This window comes from Protopterus annectens, chromosome 2.part1 (assembly GCF_019279795.1).
Source record: "Protopterus annectens isolate FY-2018-M chromosome 2.part1, PAN1.0, whole genome shotgun sequence".
NCBI classification, from domain to species: Eukaryota; Metazoa; Chordata; order Ceratodontiformes; family Protopteridae; genus Protopterus; species Protopterus annectens.
This window is the reverse complement of record NC_056729.1, coordinates 610,493,310-610,515,753: the sequence shown is the minus strand read 5'-3', so window position 1 is coordinate 610,515,753 and position 22,444 is coordinate 610,493,310. Positions and strand designations below refer to the sequence as shown.

The window sequence follows — 22,444 nt, the reverse complement described above, 5'->3', positions numbered from 1 at the left end:
ATTATTACATAAAATGTGTCTGTTATATGTATATTTTATTTCATCTTATGCAGAATATAAGGCAAATGAATGTACTGATGTATGCAATTTTAATTAGTCTATGTCATAGTCCTATATGTGTTTTCATTGGTTGAACCATATTTTAAATACCAATGTTTGAACTGTTTTTATGAGTCTGAAGAAGCGATCAGCTGACTTAGATCGCGAAAGCGCTTACTCTAGTTTAATAAAGTGGTGTGAAACTGCAAGTGAACCGTTTCCTACCTTGACTATTACATCTCAGTTACAACTTTTGGTTTTATAAAGGGCACATTTTTATCTTCAGCTGTGGTCTAACCGTTGGTCTTTTAATTTTTTTTTGTTTGAGGTGTATACCAGGCGTTTATCCAGCTTTTGTTTTCTTTCACGTGTTTCTTGGACTGTATTTAAAACTTGGGACATGGCTGAAGGTAATGACAACAATAAGAATCAATGTGAACGACTAGTTGGACTACTACATATATATTCCAACCCCTTGATGCTAAACCCTATTTTTCCAGTGAATGAAAGAGAACAAGTGGACTATGATACGCATAAGAAGTTCACTGAACTGTATAGAGATCTGGGGAATAAGTTATATAGCTTTAAAAGGCTACAGTGGCAAAGGTTTCATCTAGAAGCATCATTAAAATAGAAAATAGTGCCGAAAGGTCTCAGAGTATTAAATATGCCTACTTATGGTGAGACCTACCCTGAATTACTTCAAAAATGGCAGAATTTAAATTTACAGCTTAGCTATGATTATATGCATTTGCTTATAGAATTTTTTAAACCACAAGAACAAGAGATAGCTGATGAGATAAAGAGGCTACAAGAACAGCTGACTAATAATTTTCCTATAGAGGTACTAGGCAGTAAATTAGATGAACTTGCTGACAGTATACAGGGCTATGATAAGAGGTTGCAGAATACTAAAACTAAAAAATTGCAAAGGGACCTCAATGACTTTCAATGTAAAGAGGTCTTTTCGTGGCCAAGAAGAACAGCTGTGAGTACAGAAAATGTAGAAAAAATGACTACAGTACAGATTTCTGAAAATTCAAATATGCATAGTACTGCCCCTTTAAATCAGAATCCCTGTGAGAACAGTGATGTCAGCACAGAGAGAGTATGTATAGAACCTCCCACATTTGAAAATGGTGGAATGGCAAAAGAAACTTTCCAAATGGCTTGCACTATCAGAAGGAAGGATTCCAGTGTTAATTCTGATTTAGTAGCTTTTTTGGAGCAAAAGGAAGCTACCCAAACCTCAATCCTTCTATTTGTGTTAAAGAAGGCGCTGCCAATAAGGGACAGGTCGAGCAGCAGGAATCAAAGAGGGAGAACGAGATTACAGCAGAGAGAACGAGTGACTCCTGCATATATGAACACCAGGAGCAAGAACCAACAAAAAATTTGGTAATTAATATATCTAGCTTTTCTTTAACTGATGCACAAGCCTCGTTGTTAAATAGAGGCCTGAACTTTATTCCAGCACAGAAAACAGTATTAACTGATTTATTAAAAGAGCTGAAGTTATTTTCTCATAACCTAACACTTAAAACCATGTTTAAAAGAAATGTATTTGATAACATGTTTAAACAACCTAGTGCCTTTGTACCCAAGATACATCCCACAGTTGAAACTTTCACTAATGTGTGTGAGCATGAAATTAGAGAGATGCATGCTAAAAATCTTCCACCTAGATTTTATAACTTGAGTAAATCAGAAACTGAAGCACTGTCAGAACTAAAGGATTCTCACAGCATTGAAATTAGGCCCGCTGACAAGGGTGGCAGTGTAGTAGTAATGGATAAGGTTTTTTATTACAAGAAAATGATGGAACTTTTGAATGATACAGACACTTGTGTTGAACTAAATGAGAGACAAGTGCAAGGTATAATTGACAGGATATCTGTATATATTTTTGACTTATTGATTACTAATTATGTATCAGAGGAATTGTTTGACTACTTTCAGATAGAACATCCAACTATACCCATTATTTATGGTCTACCTAAAATTCACAAAGACATCACACAGCCCCCTATGAGACCTATTGTATCCAGTAAAGGATGGGCCACAGAAGCCATCTCAATTTATATTGAACAAAATTTACAAATAGTCCTAAAATCATGTGAGACTATACTAAGGGATACAAAGGCATTTCTGTGACCGTTATATAATAAGACCAGGAATATTAATAGAAATTATATGTTTGTGACAATGGATGTCACTTCACTGTTCACAGTGATACCGAATAAATGGGGTATTGAGAAAATACGTGATATTCTGACCTTGAAACAAGTTTTTCAAAGCATTAAGATTAATTTGATATGTGAGTTGCTTGATGTTGTCCTAGAAAATAATGTCTTTATATTGAATGACAAGTTTTATCTACAGAAAGTTGGTGTAGCAATGGGCACGGCTTGTGCTAACAGCTACGCCAACTTAGCATTGGCTGCATGGGAAAAAGATCATGTATTAAGTGCTAGCAATAAATATGCTGGCAAAATTGTATGGTATATACATTTTGTAGATGACGTCTTCCTGTTATGGGATGGTACTAGTGAAGAGTTACAAGAGATGGTGGAGTACTTACATAGCATCACTGAATTTTTTAAGATTCACTAGTCAACATTCCAGGGACTCTATTGAGTTCCTAGATGTTTTGGTTAAGAAGACAGCATTAGATGAACTTACAACAGGGATGTATAGAAAATCTACATGGAGAAATAGTATCTTACATAAGACTAGTATGCATCCAACATTTGTGCACAAAAATGTAGTGAAACTACAATATATGAGAATAAGCCGCTTACATAATACAGATGAAGGCTTTGTGAAGACAATGACTATATTAGAGAAAGACTTCTTAAACAGAGGTTATAGTAAGAAAGACATAAATGAAAGCTCTAAATATACCATTGAAAATAGGGATGGGAGATGTAAACCGCTCTTCTCAAATACGATAGAAGATGTTAAAAGCAAGGAAGGTCATGATTTTAAAGTTAGATTCCCTATAACTTATTCAACTGACATCAGAAGGTTCTGTAATATTTTTGAGAAGAATTGGAATGTTTTATTGTTGGATCCTGACTTGAGAGAAATGTTAGAAGATAGACCCAGCTTTTCTTTTAGAAATAAGAGGTCCTTAAAAAGGCAACTCTGTTATAAATCCAGAAACAATGAAAGAATGATCCTATCTGATAGGCAGGGGACTTTTCCTTGCAGAAATTGTACAGCATGTGACTATTTATATAATAAATCTACATATAAACATCCTACATTAGGATTTATAATTGATATAGATTTTTATGCTGACTGCAGAACACAAAATTTGGTTTATTTCAGCTTCTGCACTGTCTGTCATGCCTTTTATATAGGCAAAACCAATAGGTGTCTAAAGGAACGTATCCTTGAACACCTTAGAGATATAAGAAATAAAAAATACACAAGTGCTTTAGTAAAACATGTGGAAGAAGAAGATAGGAAACATATTTTAATTTCATGGTTTTAGAAATAATAAATAAAAGTAAGAGGGGAGGTGATATAAGGAATAAGGTAGAGGAAGCAGAACAAAGATGGATTTTACTACTTCAGGCAGATAGGTCTCCTGAATTAAACAATGCTGTTTCCTTGAAACCTTTTTTAAAATCCAGACCACTTAAACATTAAGTAATATGGATTATTACATAAAATGTGTCTGTTATATGTATATTTTATTTCATCTTATGCAGAATATAAGGCAAATTAATGCACTGATGTATGCAATTTTAATTAGTCTATGTCATAGTTCTATATGTGTTTTCATTGGTTGAACCATATTTTAAATACCAATGTTTGAACTGTTTTTATGAGTCTGAAGAAGCAATCAGCTGACTTAGATCACGAAAGCGCTTACTCTTGTTTAATAAAGTGATGTGAAACTGCAAGTGAACCATTTCCTACCTTGACTACTACATCTCAGTTACAACTTTTGGTTTTATAAAGGGCACTACTGTGAAGCTGCAAGTGATTTATTTCCTGACGTGGATTATTCCATTTTTATCTTCAGCTGTGGTCTAACCATTGGTCTTTTCATTTTTTTACATCTGATGATAATCTGTGTATACAACATGGGCCAGATACCCCACATACTGTTCCATATGTCACTGTACATGCATGTGGGAGGTGTGCACATCCCAGACACCATCCATGTCATGGACTAAGGAACACATACATGGCAAGCAATGCACAGCATTGGCCACACACAATAGTCACCCAGGTGACTGGATGGTGAATACAATACCCACTTGTGTGGGCAAATCCAGACACTACACACCTGAGCCACACTGCAGACTATTGCCATGTGACCTGATGCCAAGGTATACCCATCACCTAGCCTTGTATAGCCATCTGGCACAGTTGACCACTACACACCCATGAAGCAATGCACCCTTGCATATCAGTACTGGCATCCTGCGTCTGTGTGCGAGTTGTATGATGCCTATGACCACATTCAAACTCACTGCAACCACCACTGGCATACTGAAGCATGCTGTCTGATGTCAGACACCTTCACATACCCTTTGCCCATATAACCTCCGTATGACCCCTGTGGTGCATGTGATACCTGCATACTACTGCGTTGTGGCAATCTAACTAGTGATGAGTTGTATTCCTGGTCCTGCCAAGTGTATCAATGTGTATGCATCCCTGTGAGAATGTGGCCGTGTTGACGCTGACACATGTTCATGCGGACAGGCACGTGTACTACACCTACTGTATAGCTGCCATATCACTGTTGCAGATGTCACTCACCATCACATATACGTTTGGAGGGCTCCTCAGCATGTAACCTACGTGGTGCATCTAATAACTACATAGATATGTGATAGCACTACATAGTGGTCTGGGGTTTGATACCCTGTACTGGTAGGTGTGTGAGACAAACATGCTTAAGTTTTACTTCCCCACCCTCCCTGACCTATCTTTACCTCTGTCTGCCTCTCTCACTCCCTCTCTGGTGGATATGGAGACTTGCACCTGCTTTGCTTAGGCAGTAGCATGTGTATTTGTAAGTGACGCTCATGATCAGCTGATGGCCTCTGCACGAATTGCAGCCCTCCTCTAGCTAATTGCATGTGGAACAGCTGTGGTAACATTCCCATAGCCAATTGCATGGAAACACACTCCAATATCTAGGAACATCATGTTGGTGTTGGGCCTTTTCATTCAATGTGAGCAGGCACTAGATCTGTTGTTTGGCAAACAGCATCACAGATGAATTGCTGATTTACCTCTAACAACATACACTGTGGAAACAGGCCAACACACAGGAGGGGGATGTGCCTGACTTGACTACAGACTGTAAGTGCTGCTATACTGCAATTGGAGTAATGTTGGTTTAACAGGGTGTGTGTGTAGATATGGCTGTCCTACATGTTTTATTACCTGTCATGCCAGTGCTATGTTTATGAGGAAACCCCCATCTGTAGGGTCATCTGCAGAATGGGCAGTGTGTGGTGCCTTTTGTTTCTCGTGTTACCCACAGAGCACCTATCTGTGAACTGCAGAATGTAGTGTGAGGATTGCAGTCTGTAGATGGTGACAGCCGTGAGAGTTACTGAATTCATATACCTCAAAGGACATATGTTGCAACAAACCCTGTTACAACAGTAAATGTATGAGGTCATCACAGCAACATGTCAATACCGGCCTTGTGTTTGTGCCTCCAACCACAACTCTGTCAACCTTTGTACATATGTCATGCAGTAAGAGGTGCATATGTGCTGTACACCATATTTACTGACATCATATCTGATAACAAGCCAGTGAGATATCAGAGTGCTACACATGTTATGTATAGTAGGGGTTATATTTGATGACATAACCTGGACATTCTATGGTTGTGTGTACAGTACTGAGGTCTGTGTACTTATGGTGATTGTCGACAGTGTGTTTTGTTAATATGTACCTTGGCCTGTGTACAGACTGTGGTAGATGTCAGTGTTCTTGGTCCTGTTCTATCTGATGTTATATGCTACTCCACTGTATGTTACCCTATCGGCTTACATGTTTGTAGAGCCAAACATGCTGCTCCAATGTATGTTACCCTATCGGCTTACATGTTTGTAGGGCCAAACACACACATTTCCCATACCACAGACAGGCATTGGACCACACTGTGTAGCGGCCCAGTATATGTAGGGTTAGTGTGTGAGTAGCACATATGAGGATGGGTTGAACAGATAGTCCATATACTGTAATATTACGCTAGCTTACCATATGTGGCTGTGGCTGTGTTCACATTGGTTGTGGTTATGCACTTTCACACAGGTGTCTGTTGTTCTGTGCTGTGACATGTCTGTAGAGCCTGCTATATATGCAGGTACATGTGGATTCCCCCATAGGAAATGTAGGTCAGTGTTGATCCAGTCTGCCTGTAGCCTGCACAGTGCTTTGTTACATGCCTAGCAGCTTAGTGTACTTACCCAGTGAAATGTCATGTCCTGATATTTGCCAGATGTACTGCTGCCAGGCCACCATAACAGTCATGCATGTCAGACAAAGCGGTGGGGTGCTGTACAGAAGTATGTCAATAACTAGTGGGTACTATGTGGCCGTGACACCTCTGTACCAGCGGTTATTATGTGTCAGGACAGACAGGGGTGTGTGAATGCATAACCTATGGGGGCAAATGTATACCGGTAATTACGTGTTATATCCATCTACATGGCTGTTAACATTCACATTATCAAGCTTGGTCCACATGTCTTGTACTAAGGGGTTCTTTGCATACCTCTGGACTGTCCAGAGTGTGTCAGACTGTCCACATATATTGGCCATATCCCTGCTGTAGTCCACAGGAGCAATACTGTGCTAGCAGTGGTACTGTACTATGATGTTCTTAAGATGTCTGTCAGTAGCCAATGGCACACATGTTAAAAGCAGATGTGATCTCCCACACACACCATGTCTGTGAAGACAATTCCTATTACAGTAGCAATAGTCTACAAATATATCTGCAATACATACCTGACATCCCCTTGCGCTACGAAGTTGGGACTATGGGGCTGAGGTAGGGCTCCACTCCATGTTCAGGACATGGTGAAAATATATGTATATATAATTATCCATATATCTATATAGATATATACACATATATCGACATACATAGATGGATATGTATCTGTACATATATATATATATATATATATATATATATATATATATATATATACATATACATATACATATATATATATATATATATATTAACACTCAGATATATACATATACAGAGCAATGTATGTCTACACATATACAGATAGAGATGCATATGCACATATACATATTGATATCTACATATATATTGACAGTCGTAGGTATATCAGAATAGATATGTATCCACATATAGATATCTACATATATACCAAAGAAACTAGGCATATCTGTACACATAGGATGTGCATACATATATAGCTATATACACATATATTTATATATACATATACGTATATAGATATATAATATATATATATATATATATATATATATATATATATATATATATATATATATATATATGTATACATATACACACACACAGACACACACACACACATACACACATATATCTATATACACACATATATATATATATATATATATATATATATATATATATATATATATATATATATATACACACACACACACATACATACGAAGAGATGCATACATGACCATATATAGGGTGCACTATACAGATATGTATACATACATATGTATGAGTATACATGCCTATGTACATGTAGACATATGTAGACCTATTATATGTATATAACCATATTCCTGGCATGTGTAAACCTCACGGTTATGTATACCCTTCGAAATGTATCTCACCTTATGTATCTGCTATCTGTACATTATGATAAAACAACATATGTGATGCAACAATCATCTTAATGACAAGGGCTACACAATTTAAGAAGTAAAGGCAATTGTTCAATACTACTCAATATGTGTATTGATAGTTATATTGGTAAGGGTCTAGGACTATTCACTGAAAGCACATTTCACTGAAAGTCAAATGACTGTGCATAAAACACTGAAAGCACAATTCACTGAAAACACAATTCACTGAAACACATTTCACTGAAAGTTATATATGGCCTTTTCCCCACTGTAGTGTGGCCCTGGAGTTAGAATATATATAGTAAGGGGAGGTGTGGGGGTGTGTAGGTTACACCTCCCCACATAGTTTGTATATATATTAAGTTTAGAAAAGAGTAATTTATTGAAATTGCAAGTAAACATGTATATAGTTCAAAATATTTAAAATACTTGGGGGGCTTCGTCCCCCACACCTCCAAATATGAGGGGCGGTGGCCCCCACACTCCACCTTACTATATATTCTAACTCCAGGGTTGCACTACAGTGGGGAAAAGGCCATATATAACTTTCAGTGAAATGTGTTTCAGTGAATTGTGTTTTCAGTGAATTGAGCTTTCAGTGACTTGTGCACAGTCAAATGTGTTTCAGTGAAATGTGCTTTCAGTGAATAGTTCTAGACCCATTGATAAAACAACAGCTGTCTTCACAGAAGTCATGGTGTAGTGGTTAAGAGTTGTGACTTTAGTGTATAGGGTCCTGAGTTCAAGGGCTGTTCATTTTCTTGCTGGGCATAACAAGGGCTGTTGGATACAGAGTTGTTAAGGCAGTTTTGCGCAGCTTTAAGTGCATTTGCATGGGTTTGCGTGAAGCTAAGCGGTGCTAAGCTATGGGTAAACGTACAGGCGCTTACACAGTGTCGACTTCACTTACCAGTGTGCAGATCAGCTCAGCTGTTATATTGCAGCAATGTTGATACTTGCTAAACATGGCTTAACCCTGGTAACCAGGTCACACCACCCAGTCTGATACCATAGCAGGGTAATGACATCTGTAATATGTGTATGTAATACCATGTACAATACATGTGCCTATGTGCTGTCATTACAGTAGCAAGGGGTTTGAGTGTCATGTGTGGGACACAGATGTATATGAGGCCTGTACAGCACTGTTATCCATGTGAATGTGTTACATAAAGGGGTAGTAGCCGAGGGTACGTGCTGTCACACTGGCATGTAGTGTATCATGGCAGTACTACTGTTGACAGTACTTTCCCAGGCAAGAGCAGACTGCTAAATGCAGTACTGACAGCAGGCAGACCTGCAGGCATAGCTGGACACTGAGGCATCCCTGTTGTATCCCTGGTGTGTGAGCTCTGTCGCAGTATATACCCCTTACTGGGTAATGATCCATCATGTGGAATGTAACTGTAGACTACTATGTGTACAGCACATTAGTGAGGGCTTCTGACATGTAGTTATGGCATACATATTGTCAAATGTCTACCTGTCAACACACTCATCCTACTGCATAGCTACTTGCCAAACTGATGACTGTCAGTCCCTGTACAGATGTGCAGATGTCAGGTATCCAGCTGGGATATGTACAGGCAACCTAAGCTTGATTGACACTGACATGTCTGCCCAGCTGTGTAAGAACTGGCACATATAGGAGATGTCACCCTGTATGCACCACATACCATGGGTACCTCCACTACACTACCACAGTCAACAGAACATGCCTGGGTACAGGTCTCCATCACAGACACTAACCATGTATTCTAATGCCTATTGCATACATGTCAACTTGATCACCTCAGTGGCCTTGTGCAGGAGGCACCTGGGGGATTGGCTGATGCATGTCATTCTCACCCTGGGGATCACCACAGTAGTGTCTGTCGATATATTGCCTGCTGCCACCTGGCAGGTGGCAGGATACCACTGTACACACAACCCTACACAACCCATCTCCCCTTGGACAATAGCGAGGTACACAGCTATGACCATCTGCAGGGATGCACCCCTGTACTGACACATGTGTACATGTGCATGACTGAGTATAGCAGTTTCTGTGTGTTAGCACACCTGTACTTGGGAATTCCATGAGGGCCTTCACAACCAAAATAACACCCATTGCCATAGTCAGTTGTGACTGCTGCTGTATGGGACATTACGTGTACCCTGTTAAGCTCCTCCCCATACCGGCTACATGAGCCTTGCAGTACCAGCACAACATTGTTTTAAAAATGGGTTGATAGGCATGGGATACCCATTGTGTTCTGGCATATGTGTGTAGTTGTGCATGTCCATATTTCTGTAGGGTACAGCATTCTGAGGCCACATACTCCTATTACAATACCCATTGCCACACAGTGGTACAGATAGTGTTGTAGCTGCCCAGAGGTGAGACATTACAATGCAACACTCTACAACATGTGTGGCATGTGCATTAGATGCATATCCCTGTAGTACCACTGTCAGGGTAAACTATGGGTTGTATCACAGTTGCGGCCAATGTGTGATGGTGGGTATTGCAGAGTGTCATCATGGGTTTCAGGGAGTACAATATCTACTGGGAGGATGTGGGTGCTGTGTACACTGTCATTACACCAAGGTACACCCGGTATATGTCCCATGTACCATGTTATGATTACCACTGTCACCATCAACCATACAGGTAACTGATACCATAATCCAAGCCAGTTATGCATGTGCTGTATGCAGCCTACCTGTAACACATTGGTCACACAGTCAAGTTAGTTAGCAGCGATAGGCCCTGGTATCTCAGATGTGTGTCTGCCTGTTATGTGTCTGTTAATGTGTATATGAAGGTATGTCACACTACGTATTGTCCATATACACCCATTACATTCCCCATTAGCATAATGTACATGTCTGGGGATGTTCTGCATGTAACATGTAACCTGGGACACACCTCACCCTAAATGCTGTGTGGTGTGTGCAATGTAAGCCACACACTTCAGTAACACTACATAGCTAGGTAGGGGTCTAGTCCCAATGTTGCCAAGTAACAGGTCTTGATGTGATACTCTCACCTGCTGATGACAAATGTCCGCTGGTACCAGGCCCCTCTTGGGGCTGACCAGGACCACATGTACATGGCCTGCTGTGGTGTGGTGTGGACAGCACCCCCCCACACTGCTGGGGCTGGTACTGCCACTACAGGAGCCCCTTGGTGTCTTAGCATGTCCACGTTGACTGCCAGCTATTGGCACTACTGGCTTACATCCACATGGCCATCACCGCCCTCCCACCACACGTTCAAGCATGGACAGACCATGGTCAATGAGGGCCATCATCTCACCAGACTGTCTATCCATGGACTCAGTTAATGCACGGATGGTACCAGCCAGTTCACGGGCGTTGTCACTTGCAGATGTGAGAGCAGCTCTCTGCAGCCTCAGTTCTATACGTGCCTGCGCCTCCATGACAGCCTGAAACATGCACCTGCTGGTACCAGCTATGCCGCCTCTGCCAGGGGTATGATGTCCAGCGACCCTACCACAAGCACTCTAGGACATCTGCCTATGTGGTGCCCTGCCGGACATCCAGCTATGCCTGCTGCAACCGGACACAGTAGGCATGGTTACCACACTTCCCTGTGCACTGCCAGCAAATGCCAGCTGTCCCTCCGCTATGGCCACTGGCAATGGGGTATGTATAGGCACTGAAACTGTGTGCGGGGTTGGGGTGGCTAAAATGGGGATGTCAAATGTTGGCACAGTGTTGGCCCCTGACAACCGCACCTGTGCTTCAACATTACTATCATCATCTTCAGTGTCTGTATGGACATCAACATCAGATTGCATGCAGGAGCGACCCTGACCCACCTTGCCACCTGTGGGGGAAAACAATAAATGCACTTTAAAACCTGTATAGCATTGCCTAACAGTACACACACACACACACACACACACACACACACACACACACACACACACACACACACACACACACACCTCCATAATACCTACCTGTCCATGGCTTTACAGAAAGTCCCTCGTGTATGTCCATGTGGTACCCCATCCTGCATCACACTTGTTAATATACACACATCGATGCCACTCATTAACATATCAGTCCTCGAAATGCCTACACAGCGGTCACAACACAAGACCTTTTACTACATTACCTGCCTGACCTGTGTATAGTGGTTTTACATGGCCTCACTGCTGTCATTCGGTATGCAACTTCTGTATGTCTGGACATCATTAGCATGGCCCCTATATATGTGGGCTACTATGTCCTATCCATAATATTACACACTGGTGTGTCATGTGTATGTAATGCTCAGTAGATGCCAGATATGCTGCTTATTCAGCCTATCATGTGACAACTGTAATATTTGGATACACTCCCTGATGTTGACTAGAACTTCCCCAATGCATCTGTAGTGCTGTATACGTGGGTTGTAGGTGGCCTCTCAGCTGAATGCGATACTAAGGGTGTACCTGGTGTCTATCTTCCCTCTCGATGCCTGTTCCATGCTGCAGACCATATTATACTATCAGCTGTCCTGTGATTACACACATGACAAGTATTCCTGGTGTGTAATGTGGCAGTCCATGTACATGTACTGCATGATCCCAGAGGGAGGTACTGCTGTATGAACACCCCACAATCACACATGTGCATACATGGACAGCCACACAAACTCACACACATGCACACTAGCATCCTACATGCATCAACCTCCCACCATTTCACCAGAGTGACCCTACAGACCGCGAAAAGACCAAGACAAACTGTAGAAAAACAGATAACAAAGTAGGCAGTCAACAATACCTCAGATCCGGATAAAAGGAAAAATCTTCTTTATTCAGTTAAGCACTTTCATCAGACTCCACTGAATTCATCAGAATACAAATACAAAGTGCAAAACATAACATAACCCATTCCACCCTACAAATTAGTTACATCATTTCCCCCAGGAAATTAACAATGAATGACATGACAAGGTAAAAAACATTTTAAAGGAACCACAACACAAAACCACTCATTGTTAGTAATCGCTCATAAAAAATACATAGACTTCAGTTTCAGTAGGGCAATGATACTGACCCTGTCATTAAGCCCAGGTTTTTTTACTGGCATTAAGTTTAATTTGTCACTTTAATTCAAGAAGTTCCAAAAACTCTTCAAACGGTCCACTCCATGAACCCAGGTTAGCATGATCAATGGCACAAAACTTAAACTTGTGCAAAGGGAACATCTCTATATGCTTGTACAACGCATTTTTGCTGTTTTTCTGTCTAATTTCATAGCCATGTTCATAAACCCATTGCTTGAGGGCCCCCTTAGTTTTACCCACATAAAATCCATCACATGAGTCACACAAAGCAACATACTCTACACTTTTGAAAAACAGTAATACCTTTTCTTTGGGTAAATAAACCCGCAGTTCTTAATAAAGATCTCCCCTCTGTCCACAATAGATGGGCATTGAGCACACCTACCACATTTAAAGCAACCACAATTTTTTAAAAACCTCAAGTTCTTTTCCAAAAGGCCCTTAAAGCAGGTGTCTTTTTTATAAACCACAACTGGTTTATCACCAAGGACCCCAACACTCTCCTCATCCATAACAAAAATTTCCCAAAGTTTCTCAATTATTTTCCTGATGTCATAGAAATCAAGTGTATAAGGTATAGTCAAGGCCCTAGAGTACCCATCGTGGTCTAAACGAGGGGTCCCAACAGACTCAGTGTTGTCACATAGCAATTTAACAATGTACCCAGTGTGCCTTTTATGTTTAACTTCTTTCTCAATAACATTAACATAATGGGGGGTACCCTCTTTTTACTAACATGCCCTTTAGTGTCTCATGTTCTTTTTGAAAATCATCGTCCTCTGAGACCATCCTGACAACCCTGACATACTGGCCTTTAACCAGGGCCTTTTTCTGGTATTCAGGGTGCCAGCTTTCAAAGTGCAATAGTGCATTAGAATACATAGGTTTCCTATATAACTGAGAAATAAACATCTTTTTAGTATAGTCCTTTTTGATAGTAACATCTAAGAAGTTCAGGCTATCTTTACCCTTAGTCATAGTAAATTTAAGGAAATCAGTTGTCGCATTGATATAAACAACACACTCCTCCAGTTTAGCCTCACTACCCTTCCACAAGATTACTGTATCATCTAGGTAGCAGCCATACAAGACCCAGTACCTTTTATACTCTGAATTCTTAAGGAATTCATCTTCCCAGTAGGCCAATACTATATTTGTAAATGCTGGGGCACAACAAGCACCCATAGCAACCCCCTGTCTTTGTTTGAAAATATGACCATCAAAACTAAGGTAGTTGTTATCCAAAATCAATTGCATACATGTCTTCAGGGTCAATATTGTCCCATGATAGTCAGTATTGAAACAAATATTCGTAAAACCATTCAAGGCCTTCTTTGTGAGGTATCACAGAAAAAAAGGTCCTTGATGTCTGAAGTCACCATAATAAGCCCATCATCATACATATCTAGTTTGATTTTTGCAAGGAAGTCCCAAGAGTCTCTAATAACCCACTTCCTACCATCCAAAATGTTCTTAACTTTCCCATCAATATATTTGGCTATGCCAAAAGTTTTGGAGGCCTTAGCATCAACAATTGGTCATAGGGGTGGGCTGCAGACAGATTTATGTATTTTTGGGATCACGAAAATAGTAGGGATCCTAGGGGACCTCTGCTCTAGAAGACTGTGAATATCTAAACTCATTTGTCCATTAAGTAACAATTCATCCAAGGTAAGGTCAATGTTTCTGTAAGATATATTCATTTCATTCACAGAGGTCTCAACATATGTATCACTATATAGCAAATCAAATATTTTACTATCATAATTAGAAGTGTTAATAATTACGAGACCCCCCCCCACCCTTGTTAGGTTTCATTAACTTATTCTCTGGGTTACTAATAACATCTTGGAGAAGTGACCATTCCTGGTAGTTTAAGTTATTGACCAAGGTTTGTTTCTGGTGTATGAGAAGTTCCCTAATTTCATTTTCACACAAAGCTTCAAAAATTGAAGTAAGAGGGTGCACTGGTGGAATAAATGTACTGGGCCTGTGAGATAAGTGCGAAACCACTGTTTGGTTGTTGTTCTTGAAATACAAAACCAAATTAAGCTTTCTTCAAAAAATTTTTAAGTTTAAGATAGTGTCAATCAAGTTAGTGTTCCTAGCTGGAACAAAGTTCAAACCTTTTGAAAATAAATTAGCCTAATTAAAATCAACATGAACATGGCTATAGTTATAAACTGTAAAATCGCCATCCAGGTTTTTGACCATTGAAATACCTTTGGCCATTTCAATCATCTGTTCTGAGCTCCCCTCATCCCCCTCCACTGATTTTGGTAGTTGTTCTGCCTGTACCTGAAATTGCCAGGCCACATTTCCCTCTGGTTCCGAATTCTCTCACATCTCCTCACTTGTGGAGGTTCTAAAGGGACATCCCTATTCAGGTAATCGTCCACCTCCAAAATTTCCTCATGAGCTTCATCATATTCCACAGGGACTCTATCAAAATAACGGACTTGTTGCCCTTCTGGGGGGTCGGGGTATGCTCTGCCAGCATCGTAGTCCCATTTATTTCTTAACAGCTTACGCTGTTTTCTAGCTCTGAAATCAGTCAACCCCTTGTCAACAATCTTAAAAACATTAAAAATATCATTTTTGACACTCTCATATAACAGGTTGTTCTTAATACTAACTTCAACTTTGTCAATATCTCTTAAAAGCATAGACATTTTCTTATTATTGTCACTGATAAGTATTTTTAACAGTTCATGACCTTGCCTGTTAAAAAAAGAAGTAAGGTCCGTGTGTAACTGCGAATTTTTAATAAGTCCCGTTGGGTATTTCCAAAGTCTCAGCCCTTTAGGCACTTGCTCTCGGTTAACACTCCTGCAAATAGGAGTTTTCCAGTTGAAGCATTTTATATTTAAAAATAAAGTCCTGAAATGACCTGAGTTATGAGTCCAAAGACCCAGCAATATCATCAGGTCTATCAGCACTGTCACATAACTGTACTTTGTTCTTGAGCCATTGCTCCGTGGAAAGGAATGCAGCGCCCACACCACCATTTCCGGGTCTGCCTTGTTGTGTAGCTCTCGTGCTACCAGACGTGGAACTCGAACTGTGGCTCCTCCCCTGCGATTCATTACCTTGGGAATTCTCCCTCTGTGCAGGGGTAATGAGCGAGGGTTCATAAGGTTGAAAACACCCTGCACCCCCCTCCCCAAATTGGGAGCAAATGCTGATATCAGCTGTATTAGTTAGCAAAGGCACCAACTTATCAAATTTAGCTTGTAAGTCTTTAACTGAAGCCGATAAAGAAGCTAGTGCCTGTGTCAAAGTCTCCATGTCCATACCAGCCGTGGAATTAATAGGCTCTCCTCCTTCCATGAGTAACCAAAAACCACCAAAAGACCAAGACAAACTGTAGAAAAACAGATAACGAAGTAGGCAGCCAACAATACCACAGATCCGGATAAAAGGAAAACTCTTCTTTATTCAATTAAGTGCTTTCATCAGACTCCACTGACTTCATCAGAATACAAATACAAAGTGCAAAACACTGCTTAAATAACCCATCCCACCCTACAAATTAGTTACATCATTTCTCCCAGGAAATTAACAATGAATGACATGACAAGGTAAAACACATTTTAAAGGAACCACAACACAAAACCACTCATTGTTAGTAATCACTGATAAAAAATACAAAAACTTCAGTTTTAGTAGAGCCATGATACTGACCCTGTCATTAAACACAGGTTTTTTACTGGCATTAAGTTTAATTTACCACTTCAATTCAAGAAGTTCCAAAAACTCTTCCAACGGTCCTCCCCTTGAACCCAGGTCAGCATGAGCAATGGCACAAAACTTAAAGTTGTGCAAAGGGAACATCTCTATATGCTTGTACAATGCATTTTTGTTGTTTTTCTGTCTAATTTCATAGCCATGTTCATAAACCCATTGTTTGAGGCCCCTCTTAGTTTTACCCACATAAAATCCATCACGAGTCACACAAAGCAACATACACTACCCCATTTTGAAAAACAGTAATACCTTTTCTTTGGGTAAATAAACCCATAGTTCTTAATAAAGATCACCCCTCTGTCCACAATAGATGGGCAGTGAGCACACCTACCACATTTAAAGCAACTTCCATTTTTTTTTTAAATTTGAGTTCTTTTCCAAAAGGCCGTTAAAGCAGGTGGCTTTTTTTATAAACCACAACTGGTTTATCACCAAGGACCCCAACACTCCCCTTCCCAATAACAAAACTTTCCCAAAATTTCTCAATTATTTTCCTAATGTCATAGAAATCAAGTGTATAAGGTATAGTCAAGGCCATAGAGTACCTATCGTGGTCTAAACCAGAGGTCCCAACAGACTCAGTGTTGCCACATAGCAATTTAACAATGTACCTAGTGTGCCTTTTCTGTTAAACTTCGTTCTCAATAATATTAACAAAATGGGGGGTAACCCTCTTTTTACTAACATGCCCTTTAGTGTCTCACATTCTTTTTGAAAATCATCATCCTCTGAGACCATCCTAGCACCCTTGACATACTGGCCTTTAACCAGGGCCTTTTTCTGGTGTTCAGGGTGCCAGCTTTCAAAGTGCAACAGTGCATTAGAATACGTAGGTTTCCTATATAACAGAGAAATAAACATATTTTTAGTATAGTCCTTTTTGATAGTAACGTCTAAGAAGTTCAGGCTATCTTTATCCTTAGTCATAGTAAATTTAAGGAAATCAGTGTTCGCATTGATATAAACAACAAACTCTTCCAGTTTAGCCTCACTACCCTTCCACAAAATTACTATATCATCTAGGTAGCGCCCATACAAGACCCAGTACCTTTTATACTCTGAATCCCTAAGGAATTCATCTTCCCAGAAGGGTAATGCTATATTTGCAAATGCTGGGGCACAACAAGCACCCATAGCAACCCCCTGCCTTTGTTTAAAAATATGACCATCAAAACTAAGGTAGTTGTTATCCGAAATCAATTGCATACATGTCCTCAGGGTCAGTATTGTCCCATGATCCCAGTCAGTATTGAAACATAAATATTCATAAAACCATTCAAGGCCTTCTTCATTAGGTATCACAGAAAAAAGGTCTTGATGTCTAAAGTGACGATAATAAGCCCATCATCATACATATCTGGTTTGATGTTTGCAAGGAAGTCCCAAGAGTCTCTAATAACCCACTCCCTACCATCCAAAATGTTATTAACTTTCCCATCAATATCTTTGGTTATGCCAAAAGATTTGGAGGCCTTAGCATCAACAATTGGTCATAGGGCTGGGCTACAGATGGATTTAAGTATTTTTTGGATCCCTAAAATAGTAGGGATCCTAGGGGACATCTGTTCTAGAAGACTGTGAATATCTAAACTGATTTGTCCATTAAGTAACAATTCATCCAAGGTAAGGTCAATGTTTCTGTAAGATATATTCATTTCGTTCACAGAGGTCTCAACATATGTATCACTATATAGCAAATCAAATATTTTACTATCAAAGTCAGAAGTGTTGATAATAACAAGAGCCCTACCCTTGTCAGGTTTCATTAACCTAATCTCCGGGATACTAATAACATCTTGGAGAAGTGACCATTCCTGGTGGTTTAAGTTAATGACCACAGTTCGTTTTTGGCATATGAGAAGTTCTCTAATTTCATTTTCACACAAAGCTTCAAAACTTGAAGTAAGAGGGTGCACAAGTGGAATAAATGTACTGGGCTTGTGAGGTAAGTGTGAAACCACTCTTTGGTTGTTGTTCTTGAAATACAAAACCAAATTAAGCTTCCTACAAAAAAGTTTTAAGTTTAAGATAGTATCAACTAAGTTAGTGTTCCTAGCTGGAACAAAGTTCAAACCTTTTGAAAATAAATTAGCCCAATTAAAGTCAACATGAACATGACTATAGTTATAAACTGTAAAAATCGCCATCTAAGTTTTTGACCATTGAAACACCATTGGCCATTTCAATCATCTGTTCTGAGCTCCCCTTATCCCCCTCCATTGATTTTGGTAGATGTTCTGCCCATACCTGAAATTGCCAGGACCCATTTCCCTCTGGTTCTGAGTTCTCTCACATCTCCTCACTTGTGGAGGTTCTAAAGCGACATCCCAATTCAGGTAATCATCCACCTCCAAAATCTCCTCATGAGCTTCATCATATTCCACAGGGACTCTATCAAAATAATGGGCTTGTTGCCCTTTAGAGGGTCGGGGTTTACTCTGCTAGTGTCATAGTCTCATTTATCTCTTAACAGCTTACGCTGTTTCCTAGCTCTTAAATCAGTCAACCCCTTGTCAACAATCTTAAAAACATTTAAAAAATCATTTTTGACACTCTCAACTAATGTCATTCTTAATACTAACTTCAACTTTGTCACTATCTCTTAAAAGCATAGACATTTTCCTATTATTGTCACTGATAAGTATTTTTAACAGTTCACAACCTTGCCTGTTAAAAAAAGAAGTAAGGTCAGTGTGTAACTGTGACTTTTTAATAAGTCCTGTCGGGTGTTTCCAAAGTCTCAGCCCTTTAGCCACTTGTTCTCAGTTAACACACTCCTGCAAATAGGAGTTTTCCAGTTGAAGCTTTTAATATTTAAAAATAAAGTCCTGAAATGACCTGAGTTGTGAGTCCAAAGACCCAACAATATCATCAGGTCTATCAGCACTGTCACATAACTGCACTTCGTTCTTGAGCCATTGCTCCGTGGAAAGGAATGCAGCACCCCCACCACCATTTCCGGGTCTGCCTTGTTGTGTAGCTCTCATGCTACCAGACGTGGAACTCAAACTGTGGCTCCTCCTCTACGATTCATTGCCATGGGAATGCTCCCTCTGTGCAGGGGTAATGAGCGAGGGTTTATAATGTTGCGAACACGCTGCACCCCCCTCAAATTGGGAGCAAATGCTGATACCAACCATATTAGTTTGCAAAGGCACCAACTTATCAAATTTAGCTTGTAAGTCTTTAACTGAAGCCGATAAAGAAGCTGCTGCCTGTGTCAAAGTCTCCATGTCCATACCATCTATGGAATTAATAGGCTCTCCTCCTTCCTTGAGTAACCAAAAACCGCCAAGAGACCAAGATAAACTGTAGAAAAACAGATAATGAAGTAGGCAGCCAACAATAGCACAGATCCGGATAAAAGGAAAACTCTTCTTTATTCAATTAAGCGCTTTCGTCAGACTCCACTGACTTCATCAGAATACAAATACAAAGTGCAAAACACTGCTTAAATGACCCATCCCACCCTACAAATTAATTACATCATTTCCCCCAGGAAATTAACAATGAATGACATGACAAGGTAAAACACATTTTAAAGGAACTACAACACAAAACCATTCATTGTATGTATGTATGTGTCTTTCGGCTTATCCCGGTTAGGGGTCGCCACAGCGGAACTCCGGTCCGCTAATGTTTGGTAGTGGATTTTTACATGCCGAGTTACCAGCCCTGACGCACAACCCTCAACAAAGGCACACCCATTCATGCATGCCTCCACACAGAAGACGCTCTAGCTGAGAATCGAACGCGACGTCTTGCTGTGAGGCGACAACGCTACCGCAGCACCACTACCATGGGTACAACACAAAACCACTCATTGTTAGTTAATAATCACTCATAAAAAAATACAAAGACTTCAGTTTCAGTAGAGCCATGATACTGACCCTGTCATTAAGCCCAGGTTTTTTACTGGCATTAAGTTTAATTTGCCACATCAGTTCAAAAAATTCCAAAAACTCTTCCAACGGTCCACTCCTTGAAACCAGGTCAGCATAATCAATGGCACAAAACTTAAACTTATGCAAAGGGAACATATCTATATGCTTGTACAATGCATTTTTTTTTCGGTCTAATTTCATAGCCATGTTCATAAACCTGTTGCTTGGGGGCCCTCTTACTTTTACCACATAAAATCCATCACATGAGTCACACAAAGCAACATGCACTACCCCTTTTGAAAAACAGTAATACCTTTTCTTTGGGTAAATAAACCTGTAGTTCTTAATAAAGATCTTCCCTCTGTCCACAATAGACGGGCAGTGAGCATACCTACCACATTTAAAGCAACCACCATTTTTTAAAAACCTTGAGTCCTTTTCCAAAAGGCCGTTAAAGCAGGTGTCTTTTTTATAAACCACAACTGGTTTATCACCAAGGACCCCTACACTCTCCTCATCCATAACAAAAATTTCCCAAAGTTTCTCAATTATTTTCCTGATGTCATAGAAATCAAATGAATAAGGTATAGTCAAGGTCCTAGAGTACCTATTGTGATCTAAACGAGGGGTCCCAACAGACTCATTGTTGTCACATAGCAATTTAACAATGTACCTGGTGTGCCTTTTGTGTTTAACTTCATTCTCAATAACATTAACATAATGGGGGCTACCCTCTTTTTACTAACATGCCCTTTAGTGTCTCACATTCTTTTTGAAAATCATCATCCTCTGAGACCATCCTAGCACCCTTGACATACTGGCCTATAACCAGGTCCTTTTTCTGGTGTTCAGGGTGGCAGCTTTCAAAGTGCAATAGTGCATTAGAATATGTAGGTTTCCTATATAACAGAGAAATAAACATCTTTTTAGTATAGTCCTTTTTGATAGTAATGTCTAAGAAGATCAGGCTATCTTTATCCTTAGTCATAGTAAATTTAAGGTCAGTGGTTGCACTGATATAAACAACAAACTCTTCCAGTTTAGCCTCACTACCCTTCCACAAGAATACTATATCATCTAAGTTGCACCCATACAAGACCCAGTACCTTTTATACTCTGAATTCCTAAGGAATTCATCTTCCCAGTAGGCCAATACTATATTTGCAAATGCTGGGGCACAACAAGCACCCATAGCAACGCCCTGTCTTTGTTTGAAAAAATGACAATCAAAACTAAGGTAATTGTTGTCCAAAATCAATTGCATACAGGGTCAATATTGTCTCATGATCCCACTCAATATTGAAACATAAATATTCATAAAACCATTCAAGGCCTTCTTTGTGAGGTATCACAGAAAAAAAGGTCCTTGATGTCTAAAGTCACCATAATAAGCCCATCATCATACATATCTGGTTTGATTTTTGCAAGGAAGTCCCAAGAGTCTCTAATGACCCACTCCCTACCATCCAAAATGTTCTTAACTTTCCCATCAATATATTTGGCTATGCCAAATGTTTTGGAGGCCTTAGCATCAAGAATTGGTCATAGGGGTGGGCTACAGATGGATTTATATATTTTTAGGATCCCGAAAATAGTAGGGATCCTAGGGGACCTCTGCTCTAGAAGACTGTGAATATCTAAACTGATTTGTCCATTAAGTAACAATTCATCCAAGGTAAGGTCACTGTTTCTGTAAGATATATTAATTTCATTCACAGAGGTCTCAACATATGTATCACTATATAGCAAATAGGTTCATAGGTTCATAGGTTCATACTAGGCTATCTGCCCGAGGGCATTTACAAGCCTAGCCCATAGTTTTGTG

At 39.8% G+C, this 22,444-nt stretch overlaps 1 protein-coding gene across 1 annotated transcript in view; it reads left to right on the top strand.

The window, feature by feature from the left end:
* The first annotated feature begins 1,260 nt into the window (after positions 1-1,260).
* The window catches only part of LOC122794874 (extracellular calcium-sensing receptor-like), a 205,405-nt gene continuing 184,221 nt past the window's right edge, over positions 1,261-22,444 (top strand). The window contains exon 1 of the mRNA XM_044063473.1: positions 1,261-1,437. The gene's annotated coding sequence lies outside the window, so the exon portion shown is untranslated. The remainder of the gene's footprint in view (positions 1,438-22,444) is intronic.